Source organism: Ictidomys tridecemlineatus, chromosome 6 (genome assembly GCF_052094955.1).
Source record: "Ictidomys tridecemlineatus isolate mIctTri1 chromosome 6, mIctTri1.hap1, whole genome shotgun sequence".
Lineage (NCBI taxonomy): Eukaryota > Metazoa > Chordata > Mammalia > Rodentia > Sciuridae > Ictidomys > Ictidomys tridecemlineatus.
In genome coordinates, this window is record NC_135482.1 from 70331609 (window position 1) to 70345101 (window position 13493).

At 34.9% G+C, this 13493-nt stretch overlaps 1 protein-coding gene across 1 annotated transcript in view; it reads left to right on the forward strand.

Annotated features, from left to right (window-relative positions):
* Positions 1-13493, forward strand: part of Adamts20 (ADAM metallopeptidase with thrombospondin type 1 motif 20) — a 146286-nt gene that overhangs the window by 3389 nt on the left and 129404 nt on the right. The window lies entirely within an intron of this gene.

The following is a 13493-nucleotide window of genomic DNA, read 5'->3' on the forward strand; positions in this document are numbered from 1 at the left end:
TTTAGTGGCATTTCTTTGAGTTTTTCTATTTCTGATATTAGCACTAAAACACTTAATTACTACTTATTTGTAATTGTGAATATTTCTAACCTGATCTAACATTAACTTTCTTTAGATGAATAGTTTCATCAAAGAGAAGAACTTTTGGCAGATTTTAGAATCGATTTAACATTATATCAGATTCTTCTTTTTAGTGTCAGATTAGTCTTTAATCTTTATATCTGGATTAAATTGTGGTACCCACAGCCTGGGCCTGGTGTTTGTAGATAGATGTTGATATAAAGTCTAAGAACTAAATAAAACCAACCTTCTGGTCCTGTTCCTCACTTCCTAACTTTCCTTTGTTTCCTTGTGTACTTAATAATGATCTAGCTTGACCAATGTTAATCCATTAGACACTGTTTGCAGTTTGCTGAGGGACTTTTGGAGTTGTCTTATTAACTTAGAAATCTCTTCTTTCTCTAATTACTTTTTGCTTTGCTTTAGTTTTGCTTCAAAGTGTGATGTTGCATTGTATTAAATGTTTTCCTGAATATGTTGAAATGAGCATTTGATGTTATTTTTTCTTGCTTTTTTTTGTTTTGTTATTTTTGGTTTTCTTTTGTTGTAGTTGTTTTTATTTTCTTTTGGTACTGGGGATTCAACCCAGTACCAAACCCAGTGCTTAACCACAGAGTCACATCCCCAGCTCATTCTCTTTTTATTTAGAGACAGGGTCCCACTAAGTTACTTAGGGCTTCACTAAGTTGCTGAGGTTGGCTTTGAACTTGTGATCCTCCTGCTTCAGTCTCCTGAGATGTTGGGATTACAGGCGTGAGCTATTGAGCCTGGCTCAATGTATATTATACACTGTTGATTCAAGCATACATTGGTCATTGATGACAACTGACCATATACAGGGCCATAAAATGTTCTGAGAAGATTATTTGGGAGAAAGGCGAGGAAATTGTACTGTTTTGTTCTTCAAGTTCCTGGTGATATCCTTCTGTTTGAACCTTTCTGGTACCAGCAACTGAATTCTGGGCCTGAGAAATTAATGGCCTTCCCTTTCTTGCTCAGTTACAGCTCCCTGGTCTTGTTTGCTGAGTTCTGGCTGTAATACCAGTTTGCTTTCTGGTCAGGCTGATGCATTGTCCTAAGACACAGGGTTACTTTATTCCTGGTGCAGTACCTTCTCCAGTTTTGCTAGTTTGGTGATGCTATGGTAATCTTCCAGATCTCCCTGAGGGCGTGAAACCTTCTATGGCATTTGAGAGTTAATGCCATTAATAATAGCTTGAGTTTTCCCTTTGCCAAACTCTTTTACACCTCCAGTTTCTCTGTGTGGGGAGAACTGTTTCAGAAGATCTCTTCTGAGTCCTACATATGAAGCATGCTAGAGCACTTCTCTTGGCCATCTATTTCAACAATCTAATATGCCTTTTGATTCTGGAATTTTAACCTACATAAGAGATATTAGCACATAGATATCTTACCATTTCTTTCTTTGGCTTCTCTTGCCTTTTTCTTCCTAAACTCTATGGAGGACTCTTTTGTATTTTTTTTTTAGTTAACCCATCACTTTTCCGTCTTCCCATATGGAGTAGCATCTACCCTTCCATCCTCTGGTGGCTGCTGGGGAATGTGACTTTTAAAGGAAAGGAACAAAAATTCAGATAATACTTTCTAAATATTATCTCTGTCCAATCATTTGTTCAAACTGACACTGTTGAATTGACCTAAAACATGTGAACTATTTTTTTTTCAATTTCTATATTTTATCCTTACTCTTGTCACTTTTTGAAGTCTTTGTATTTACACGTTTTCTCTTTTACTGAATCACTGAACCATAACTACTGTTGTTTAGTTTTCTTCCCAAGTGTTGGGCACAACAACCAGAAGGGGCTGAGTCTACCAGAAATTTTCTTTGTTTAACATGTGTAACTCCTGCTTTCCTAGTCTTTCCTTCTCTATAGTCGTTCTTTCCCACAACTATGAGTATTTATTTATGTTATGATATACACTTTTCTAAACGGAGATTTATTTATACATCTTCAAAATCTATGGTAGATATGAAAATGAAGCTGGATCTTAAAATTACCTATGAGTAGTGTAATAGCTAATCAAATGCCATTATTAACCAATTGATAGAATGTATAGTTATCAGGACTTAATATTCCTATATTCAACTGTAAACATATATAACATTGACAAATGCTCTTGCCAGAGTTGGGGTCAATATTTAGTAAATTGCAGTGTTATTGTCATGTACTTGCCAGGATGTGATGCATACATTTTCCAGAGGTTATTCCTGACAATCCCTCTGTCACTGGTAGCTCTCTTCTTATATTACCTAGGGGTTCCCTTCTTCCAAAGTCCTGTAGGGACTAACTTGACCACCTAGTCAGCTAACTTCACTATTTCTTGGTGGGATTTGAAGCAATGCAGTCTTTTTGGTTGAAGGAAACAGTTTCCAGATGTCATAAAACCAGAAACTGCATCTGGCTTATACAGTTTTCTCAGAGAGCAGCTTGCAGTGGCGATGTGAAACTTATTTGAAGTTTCACATAGGAACCATTCTGCAGCCTGTCAGGCTCTCCTGCTCTTGGATGACTGATTATTGAGTTTCTCTAGTAATTTCTTGTTCAGACAGGAAATAAAAGTATGGAAAGTATCAATGGTGTCTGTACTATTTTTTGTCTGCTCTGGAAAAATTAAGTTTTATCAGTTTCCAAACTTCCTACTTTCCCAGAACTAATATAGTCCCAGATAATTACATATGCCATTCTTCATTTATATTTTGTTGGAAAAACTCATAATGGTTTTAGTTATTCATGTGCTTGCTCAAATATTTGATCAAACAACAGTAGAGAGAATTTCCTGTACATCTACTTTCAACATTCTAGAGTGTTGTGGTTCAGGTTTTCAAGAAGCAAATGTAAAGATGGAGTTTTGTTCAACGGAAGTGCCTGTGCTAGAGAAACTAAGGGGAGTCTTGGGGATAGAGCCATGTAAGTGTGAAACAGGTGAAGCTAGAGGATGAAAATGTTGGGTAGAAACTCCCTTGGCCCCTTGGAAGTACAAGCGATCCAACAAAGCCCTTGAGCCAGACATGGCTGGGAGAAAAATCTCATACCTCCTCAAAATAAGTCTATTTGGTATTCCTGTTACATTTGGTTACTAACTGGGAGTAGTTTGGGGAAATAATGGTGAGGTAGCAAATGTTGATGGGTTTCAAAGTGCCCTTGTCCACTTATGTTTGACATTATCAGAGCAGTGACACCATGCACATAAACACTTAAGACACAATCTATTAAGTGCTGTTAAAAGAGTGTATAAAAAGTTCTATGTGAATTTTGAGGAAGGAGGTGTTAAGGAAGTTGTTGAGGTCTGTGCTGGGGAAGGCTTCTGTTATAGTTTAGATATGAGATGTCCTTAAAACTCATATGAGAAACAATGCAAGAATGTTTAAAGGTAAAGTGATTGTGTTTTTAGAGCCTTAATCTAATTGGTGCATTGATCCACTCAAATGGGTTAACTGGGTGATAATTGGAAGCAGGTAGAGAGTGTGGCTGGAGGAGGGAGATCACTGGGAGGCATAATTTTGGGGGTATTTATTTTGTCCCTGGCAAGCCAAGCTTAGCCTCTCAGCATCCTGGTGGTGATACTCTGATCTGCATTCCTCCTCTGCTATGATGTTCTTCCTTACCTCAGTCCTAGAGTAATGGAACCATCCATCCATGGACTGAAACCTCTTAAACCATGAGCCTTAAATATATTGTAAAGTCGTGGATGCTTTAACTGTATATTGCAGGATAGTTCTGTGTGATAGGAGGCACGTCTCTCCTCAGCAACATTGTGCAAGCTACAGAGAAGGCAGTGAATCACTGAGAACCGCTGTTGTAGTCTACCTGAGGGAGAAAGGTTACCTGAGTAATATTGTAGTGAATAAGAATAGGTATCCATGGAAGGTGAATTATTATAAACAGTTGTTCTTTCTCAACTGTGGGGTAGTTTTGTCATTTGGCAATGTTTGGAGGTGTTTTTGTTTTCATAGCCAATGGGAACATGAGAGAAGCATGGTACTAGCCAAGAATGGATAGAGACCAAGGTTGTTGCTAAACATCCCACAATCCTTAAAAAGCCCCATTATAACAAAGAGTAGTGCTGAAGGGGACAATCTTGCAGCTGACCTGCCGCAGTCTGGCTGGACACAATTCATGAGCCACTTGTCAAGCAGAAATGAACTTTATTCTTAGAACACACACTACACCATAGGAGCTCTTCAGGAATTCCCTCAGAGCCCAACTGCCACCACCAGCTCTTCCTGCCAGCCTCTCAACCCCTACTCCTCCCGCTCTTGAGGCCAATTGGCTGGGTCACGTGGGCGGAGCCAAAAGAGTCCTCCAATGAGCAGCTCCATGGTCTGAAAGGGCCAGGAAACAGCCCAATGAGCAGCACTGCAGAGGAGCCAATCGGCTGGCAGTTGGAAGTTTGCTGGGGCCACAGTGAGCCAATCAGCTGCAAGTTTGCTGGGGCCCCTTTGGCTGTGACTCTCAACACTGACCCATTAGAATTTGCACTGTAAGAGAAGGAGACCAAAATGATTCTAATGATGGGGCTGAGATGAATTAGTGGTCTCGAGGCCATTAAACAAAAAAGGCAGTGACAAAGGAGCAGGTGATAAAGAAAAATTCTGGAACATTTATTTGATTCAATCACAGATTTCCTTTAGTCTTCATAATTATTTAAATTTGTATTTGCTCTTCTCTCTGTCTAGAATGTCTTTTATTTCAAATTCTGACCTATTCTTCATGATCTATTTTGAGCTTTTTTTCCTTTTCCCAATCTTCTCGGGTCAGTGTTGATCAGGCCTTTGCTCTTCTACTATGCAATATAGAATGTTTTCATTATATATTGAATTGAAGTTACTTGTCTACATTTCTATCTCATTAAAAGACTTTAAAGGCAGAAAATATAGGCATTTGTTTTAGCGGCTAATGCATTATATAGAAATGCTTAATGTGTGTGAATGAATATGCTAAAATAGTTAACGTTCATTAATATGTGCCAAATATTTAGCTAGTTCTGCTTCATATTAGCCATTCAATGCAGGAAAATTATTTTAGAAATTTTACTTGAAGTACTTGGACATTTTTATAATTTGTGTATGATTAAATATTTTCAGATATTACCTAGATTAATTGCATTCCATTTGTCACATTATTCATATGGCCTTACATCACACCCTGGTGTTTTTATTCTTGTTTTTCTTATCATAATTACACTTTTCTATAAAATATATTTCAGCTTTCCAGTTTACACTAAAAGGAAGAAACAGAATGCTCATTCTTTTCAATAAATACTTATCATTTAGTACCTAGCAACCACTATTGGGTATTGGTCATATAGATTACCTTTCCAGTTGGAACAATATTGTACTTTTAAATTAAAAATTTATCCATAAGCTAGATAAATGATCTAATACCATAGTAAAAGCACAGAGAAGACATACTGGGTCTTGACTTTTTCAACTCAAAGGAGACACATACAATTCTTTGTATATTCTGTTGATGAGAACTTGTTTCCTGGCTTCACCATGATACAAAAAGTCTGGGAAATGGGGAGTAGTAGTATTCCCATGAAGAAGACAGGAACGTAGATATTGGAGATAGCTAACAGTCTCTACCACAGGCTGCCCTTCCATTTACCAAACAGCCCTTTGCTGTTCTCTTGCTACACAGCAGACATACTCTTCTTGTCTATGAATGCTCACAGTTGCACTTGTTCTGACTGAGATTCTGTGGTCTCTGAGTAATGCACAATATTCTCTACAAAGTACAGATGTAGATCTTTGGTACTTGGCACTTTGTGAATTAAAAAAAAAAACCCCAATTATTTGCACCCCCTGCAAACCCAGCATGACCAGCATGGGTGGTATCCTAACCTTAACTTTCTGTAGGAAGAAAGCGAGGCACCTAGTAGTCACTGATCTACAAAAAATTTTTACTCCTTCTGGGGAGGAATTGTTGAGACCATTTGGTTGGTTTCCTCATTATATTTTGTGATTCATTTTTTGGGAAAGTCATCAGTTACCTGCCTTCTATAAGAGTCTTGTCCTTTCTCTTCCATTATTTATCTAAATGGGTTCTGAGGGCACTGCTGACTGAAAGGAGGGAAGCTTCAGGAATGCTGGGATAGTTCTGAGGGCTTATAGTTTGTTTTACAATGAAATTCGTCAAAAATTTTTGAGTCAGCCTTGTGGTTTCTTTGCTAATATAATCTGTCAGAAACTGATTTGGCTTCTCATTGCAGATCAAATTTTGATAATTGCTTTAAACTATTTTCCTGTGGCAGTTGCCAAAGACATTTATATTAAATCTTATAATGCTAAGAATCTATTTTAGGGAAAAACATGTATTGGATTCTCAGCCTACTAGTAAGACAAATAAAACTATTGCTCTATTACAAAAGTAAAAGAAGGGGCTTGGGATATAGCTCAGTTGGTAGAGTGCTTGCCTCACATGCACAAAGCACTGGGTTCGATCCCCAGCACCACAAGAGAATGACAATATGTTTATAATCTTTAGATGGGGGAAAATACAAAGGGAAATATACAAATAAAAAAATAGCTAGATTTTCCTAAGTAATAATTGAAGAGAATTACATGTCAAGATAATTATGAATAAATTTAAAATAAGCTAGAAAAATATATGCTACTAATAGGACAGATGGTTTGGCATATTTATAGCATGTCTCCCTCTAGTTAATATATGTATTTTTTGTTTTTGTTTTTAAGTAATATTGCTTTATACTATTTTGACAATATAATCATGAACATACTTCTATTATATATCTAAAATATTTTTAAAATTTCTATTATATCTAAATTTTTTTGTCATTGTTGTAATTTCTCACTGTTATGGTGATTTTAGATTTTATGTCTTTGTTGACGTTTTAGGGAGAGGTTGGGAGAGGCTGACCTGAGGACTGCTACCCAGACTTTACAAGAATGTGGCTGTTTCCTTGATAATTGTCTATTTTGTTGAAGTTCATATGATTTCAAAAACACCTTAGTGCTTCAAAGAAAGAAATATTACAGAATTTATTCCTCATTATTGAGGTTGCTGGGATTCAGTATTTGAACTTGAGTCCTCTGGCTGAATAAATCTTGGGTAGATGAGTTCAGTTGTTTTTATTTTCTTGATCCTGATGGACCAGCACTTGGTAAAGGACCATTCTCTTTAGCTGAGGGGTCAGCCATGGATTTCCTTTCTATTGTCTCTTCTCACTTTTACAGCATTCTTACCTTCCCCAACTAAAGATCTGGAGTTGGGGAAGGTAAAGAATGCTGTCAGAGAGAAAAGTAAACTTTACCATAAATTTTCTGCTTTGTTCTTCCAGATCCAATTCTGATGTTTTCTTCATATTGATTCATTCATTTATTCAATACACTGTTTCCTAGGCCTGATCATTGGTGTTACAATGAGGAATTGTCAGGGAGAGAACCCTTTATGCATTGAACAGACTATTATTCCAGAATAAAAATGAATCTCAGAGTTATTGTTGGGATCTTTTATTATGCAACATTTGTGCTCTGCCTGTGGTGCAAAGGGTGACTGTAACATAAGTGTATTTAATGGAGAATTTTTCATCCTTTTTGAAAATATGTTCAATTCTAAGACAATTATTGAGCTCCTTTTATGAACATTATCTTAATGTATATTACATTTTGTAGGAAATGGAATAAATAAAATTATGCAGATAATTTGTCTTTTTAATTCACATAGTGCCAAGTGATAAAGATCTATATTTGCACTTTATAGTGTTTTATAGATAATTCTAGTGAGGGTCAGAGATATGAAATAACTTACTCAAAGTTCCATGAGTGCAAACATAGTACACATTTCTTGGCTTTCTTATAAATATGTTTAGGATATGGTGTATGATTAAAGATGAGAAATCATTAAATATTTTAGAAAACAGTTTCAACAGTACCTTATTTTCATATGTTGTTCTCCAATTGCTACTGCTTAATATGAAAACTGTAATGATTTGGGAAGAGAGTTAAAGGGATTTGTATCTTGTGCTTGTTTTTACCCTTTAATGAAATCTGAGAGCACATTATTGGTAGCAACAGTACATGTGTTTGCCATGTATTTGAAAAAAAATACATGGATGAATGCCACAATGCTGAAATAAGAATATTTTAGGAAAAACAATTGTATAAAAATTTTCTAAACATAAGAATTTTGGCCTATGGGAATAAATTGGAACCAGTTGTATAATTATTTACTGCCTTTCAAAGCAGCTTGGCCAATAGATAATCCTTATTCTAAGAAATCAGGTACCCTTGCCCAAGTGGAAATTTACTTTTGCAGATTCTTAATAGTCATTGAAGGAACGTATTTTTTTGGAATCCGATTGACATTTCTCATAAATCGAATTGTAGTGCTCATCTGCAGATAGGTTTCTAAAAATATGGCATGATCTAAATGTAATTCTATGAGCCACCTGTTTTTCTAAGTCCTCAAATTCCTTACCAGGTTCCTTTCCAAGTTTTTTAAAAAATTAAGTGCTTCCTTAGGAGCCTGTCGGCAAAACCTTAATATTTTTATTATTTGAACAGGAAATTCCCTTTAGTGGGATGGATTATAGAAAAACTCATGGAAGTAAAATACTTCTAGGTCCCTCACTGATAATTCAAAAGAGAAATCATTTTAAAAAAACAAGTTATTTCACATTTTTCCCCGAATTTTATATTTTAAAACATGAAGGTTTTGTTTAAGAAAGAACCTTTTAGTTGCAAAGGCACTATTCTTCGCAAGCTGTTCTAGCACAACTAAAAGGAGGTGCTGATGAGTCTGGACTGAACTATATTTGCTTTTTCTGCTATGGGAGCATGAACTGGATCTATGTGCAGTTTTATTGGAACATTAAAATAGAAGTACCTTATAGTCAGATTTTGAGCCCGGAGAGCATGAAAGAAATTCCACAGGTATAAATATTTTCACTATTACTTGGGAATAGTATGATGTTCTTCAAAGTGGTTTTGTAGTTGCAGTTAGCTAAGTAACAGGCTAGTTCATGTCTATTTGCATCTTTTTCCTAGATATCACATTTCCCCTCTTCAGCAAGCTTTTTTTAAAAGGCAGAAAGGGATTTTTGCATGGATCCATGCACTCAGATTTCAAAACCAGTGTCTTTGTTACTTCTTATAATTACAGTTGAAATTAGTTTTATGATAAAATAGAGAATGCTAGAATTTTGGTACAAACTGAAAATATTTGTGGTTATATATTGGTAGCATTAATTAAATATGCTAGGGGACAGGTCACTAGAAAACTATCCAGGAAATAAACATAAAGATAAAACATCTTAATATGTATTGTTTTGCTTTTTACCCAAAAGACACTAATTTATAGTTAGTATATCTGATGGAATAGCTTTAACTTTTAAACCATTTAAAATATACAATCCTAATAGCACATTAAGAGTTCCTAAATATTTTAGTTTTCAGCAAAGAAAGGTAATTATCATGTAAATATATCCCAGACAAGTCTCAAGGCTACCATAACTTAAGAATGTTTAGAAAGAAAAATCAAAGAATTATTAAAGGGAATATGAGAAAAATCTCAGATACTATCTTGGTTCTCATAATTTTAATTTCTACAGAAATATTTAGTGTTCGTTTCAGGCAATGTTTTAAATGTTTGAACTGTAAAGAGAGTAAAATCACTGATCTTGTAATTATCGTAAAGAGAACTTTATGCCTACAATTGCCATAAGTATTTAAATGGCATTAGTGTTTTTTCCATTAAAATAGCAATTTAAAATATACCTTTATTTTTTATAATAGAATTTAAAACAACCATTTTAAAGTTGTCTATAAATTATCTTAACATATTTATAATTAAGAAATGGAGTGTCATTCACTAAACCTGTGCCTATAGTATTACCTATAATTCAGTAAATCACTTCTGAAGTGGTTCTTTGCAGAAATATGCTTTTCTAAGTGGAAAAATGTTTAGTTCAAGTATAGGTAAATATATATTTGTATATTCTGAGGTATGATAATGAATGCTTTTCAAAGTCAAGCAGTGCTGACCTCTGCTGATTGAACCTCATATCCTACTAGTCCATCTTTCCTGGTTGGCACAGCTTTAGCTTTACCGTTTTCTGTCACCTGGACTTGTCAAACTTTCCTTGTCTCTAGGCTATTTGGTTCCTGTTTGGAATGTTCCCTGGAAGTTTTCCATGGCTACCTTCTTGTTATTCCAACTTCAACCTTGCCCTCCCTTTGTAGAAGGTCTCCCCACCTGTTGTTTTCTATCTTTTTGATCTAGTTTTTTTTTTATTGCACTTATTGGTGTATTACATTTTTACATGTTGTCTGTCTTTTCCTATATAAGTTATTTGAAGGCAAGGATTTTGTCATGTTCACTTTTGTATCTTTAGCTCATAAAACTATGTCTGGTCCATAGTAGGTACATATGAAATATTTGTTGATTATTTCATGAACTTATCAAAATTGGCATATGATGACTCTGTAGTGTAATGAGTTAAGGCATAAATTGTTGAGCTGGGCTGTTCCTCTTCTTACTTACTAAGTGTGAGACTTGGGGACTAGTTTCTTAACCCCTCTGCTCCTTATTTGTCTTACCTGTAAATTGAGGAGTATATCATAACATGTTTCAAAGTTATTGTTAGTTTGATATATGAATTATGTATGGATGAATATATATCAATATAGAGGTATACACACACGTCTACCTTTTATATATATATATATATATATATATATATATATTTCTCTCTCTGAGAAAGTCAGAGAGAGAGAAGGGGAGAGAGATAAAGTCAGAGAGAGAGAAGGGGAGAGAGATAAAGTCAGAGAGAGAGAAGGGGGGAGAGAAAGAGAGAGAGAATGAGAATATGATATCTGACTTCTGTATTGGAGTAAAGCCATTTTTATTATATATGCCTACCTTGGATGATTTAGCCTCACCTGACCAGGGAGAGAGAGGGCAATTGTTTGGATATATGTATCTCACTAAATTTACTTTGGGTTAGCAGTAGTTTTTCAGTTAATATTATTATTTTAAAGTATATATTGGTGTAATATAAGAAGATGACAGTTTTACATCTACCTTTCCAATTTTTATACTTCTATTCTTCTTTTATCTAATTCTGTTATATAGTAAAGGGAATCTTTGTAATCCTGACCTATGTGAAGTGCTTTGTTATGTCTTCATTATGCTTGATGTTGTCTTTTTGGTTGTGATATAATTTATTATGTTAAGGAAACATCCATCTATTTTACATTTTAAAAAATAATATTTATTAATTTTATCAAAAGCCTTGTGACTTATTATTTATTATGGATTTTATTAATGGATTCCTAATATTGAATCATACTTGCTTTCCTATGATAAGCTCCATGTATTAGTCTTTTAATGTGATGCTGGATTTTATTATTCCTTTTGATAATATAATTTTGAACTTTTACCTTATGATATTCACATATGAGCTTGCTCTGTATTCATTTGTTGCATTTTAGTGTTGTCATTTCTAGATTTCGATGTTAAGTTCACACTAATATCATAAAAATAATTTAGATTATTTCTTCTTTTTCATATTTTGGAACAGTTCAATAATGGTGGAATTATCTGATCTTTCAAGGTATTGTGGAATTCTTTTGTGAAACCATCAAGGCTGGGTTTTTTTGTATGTGATGTAACTTGGACATCTTTTTCTTGGTAGAAAGGGATCTGTTAGGATATCTAATCTTTTTGGATTCTTTTTAGTAAATTATATCTTCCCCCCAAATCATCTCTATCACTCCTCTCACTGTCTCTTTTTCTACTTTCTTCTGGCATTGATATCTTGTAATCAATCTATTCCAGCTGCCAAACCATCTCTATCACCATTACCATTATTCAGATTTTTCTTCTGGGCTATAGCCTGTCTTGTAGTTGCTAGTTTTTTTTTTCTATCACCTCTAACATTAAATCTTACTAAGTTAAATTTCATAGCTTATGGTCTCAAGTATTCATCCATTTAGCATATATTTATTCAATATCTGGAATGTGGCAATCATACAGAGAAGAGTACAAGCAAAGCCGTATTCTCATGGAGCTTATATTTCAGTGGATTGTATCAGACAAGTTACAAAGAAGCATAAATACAAATGTATCAGGTGATAAGTGATATTAAGTAAGTGAACTGGGATATAGGGACTAGAGAGGTGATTCAGTTCATTTTATATAGGATGATGAATGTTGAGTGGAGATTCCAAAGAAATGATAATTTGGAACTCCCATGAAGAAGGGCTTGATGCAGGTTTAGTAAACACAAAGTCCCTGAGGTGGGACTCTGTTTGTCATGTTTGAGAAATAACAAAGGCACCAGGAGAGAGCTCTAGTGTGAGGTAAGGTGAAAGTAGGAGAAAAGAAAGCCAGAGTCTAATTGTTGTCAGTGTGTGCTTAGAGGAATGGAGGGGTACAGAGGGGCGGCACATCACATAGAATATTGAAGAACATTGTAAGAACTTTTGATTTTATTGAGTGACTTTCCTTAGTTGTATTTTTTTTAAATTTTTTTTCCTGGGGAGTGACATGATCCAGACTTTTGTTGAAAACAATTATTATGACTGTGTATAGAAGCTAGATTACAGAAGGCTATCGATTTAGTTCAGGAAGAAAGACCTTTAGATTTGATCATAGATATAGTGCCAAATGGGAGAAGTCATTTGATTTTGGTTACATTTTGACAGTTGAGCCATCAGGATTTGCAGGTGGACTGAATATGGGATTTGAAGGAAAGAACCATCCTTGATTTCTCTAAAAGAAGTTTTGGTCTCAGAAATCTAAAAAAATTTAGGCCATTTACTGAAGTAGGGAGTGTTTTTTAAAAACAACAATTTTGGACCCGGAATCTAGAGTATGGCTAGGCACCGTGGCACATGCCTATAATGCCAGAGACTCTGGAGGCTTAGATGGGAAGATCACAAGTTCAAATCTAGCCTCAGCAACTTATTGAGGCTCTTTGCAACTTAGTGAGATCCTGTCTCAAGATAAAAAATAAAAAGGGCCGGGATTTAGCTTAGTGGATAAGCATCCTGGGTTCAATCTCTGTATCAATTTTTATTTTACTTAAAATAAAAATTAGAGCACAAAAAAAAAAAAGAAAAAGAGTATGGTCTTAGACCTCTTAAGGTTGGGAATGTTGTGTGAATGATGTCAACAACATTTTGGGTGCTGGATTCTGGAATTCAGAAGACAGGTGTTTGTGAAAATTCTTTTATGGCTCTTCATTGCTGATGAATTCAAATTTCTAGCACCACATTCAACAATTTTGACCCAGCCTACTTTTTAGTCTTGATATCACATTATTGCCTTACACAGATTAAATCAACCAGCCTTTACTATTTATAGACTATTCTATACTCATCTTTTCCCAATTTGAGGACTTTGCTTTGCTATTTTTTTATATCTGGAATACCTATTATCGCAGCT